Source organism: Octopus bimaculoides, chromosome 3 (genome assembly GCF_001194135.2).
Source record: "Octopus bimaculoides isolate UCB-OBI-ISO-001 chromosome 3, ASM119413v2, whole genome shotgun sequence".
Classification (NCBI taxonomy): Eukaryota; Metazoa; Mollusca; class Cephalopoda; order Octopoda; family Octopodidae; genus Octopus; species Octopus bimaculoides.
The window spans coordinates 15,558,483-15,559,489 of NC_068983.1; positions in this window are offsets into that span (position 1 = coordinate 15,558,483).

Consider the following 1,007-nt stretch of genomic DNA (forward strand, 5'->3'; position numbering starts at 1 on the left):
GCCAATCGTGGTGTGTTTACGTCCCCGTAACTTAGCGGTTCGGCAAAAGAGACCGATAGAATAAGTACTAGGCTTCCAAAGAATAAGTCCTGGGGTCGATTTGCTCGACTATAAAGGCGGTGCTCCAGCATGGCCGCAGTCATATGACTGAAACAAGTAAAAGAGTAAAGAGAGTAAAGAGTAACGAACCCATTATTTTGTTGTTTTTACATAAATCGCTACCTCATTATCCGCTTTTCTTCAATGTCCCCTTGGAACTTTCCACAGCCCTCGTGGGGTGCAATACCGCCCGCTTTGGGAACCACTGAACTATAAACTCTTCGGCGTCCCAGTATGGCCGCAGTTCAATGACTGACACAAGTAAAAGATAAAAGTTATGCGTGCATATCTACGTAATTACGCGTTCTCTTGTACATTACCATGACCTGATAACTGTTTACTCTCTATCGGTTGAGTACAATTCATTCCAGTGCAATGCAATGTAGTACTGTTGAGAGTTAAGTACGCTTCGATGCAGCTCATCTTTGCTGCAGACAGCACTCATTCTGCTAGTTTCCTTATTCACAGCAATGTCACAGTCCCTCTTCCATTACAAACTTGTTGTACATTCATCGTATTGCTATGATATTCTTATAAATTCTCTGCATTCCATTCTTGCATTGTCTGACTCTCTACCAATAAGACTTTCTAATCTCTAGGACCACTGTGTTAATATCTGCATACACACACACACACACACACACACACACACTCCCCCTCTCTCGTTATATATATATATGTATGTACATGTGTGTGTGTGTGTGTGCGTGTGCGTGTGCGTATGTGTGTGTCTGTGTGTGTGTGTGTACAGGCAAAATTTGACATTTGTATATTACGCATATACTCTTTTACTCTTTTACTTGTTTCAGTCATTTGACTGCGGCCATGCTGGAGCACCGCCTTTATATATGTTAAGCACATATATAACATGTATGTGTGTGTGTGTGTGTGTGTGTGTGTGTGTATGT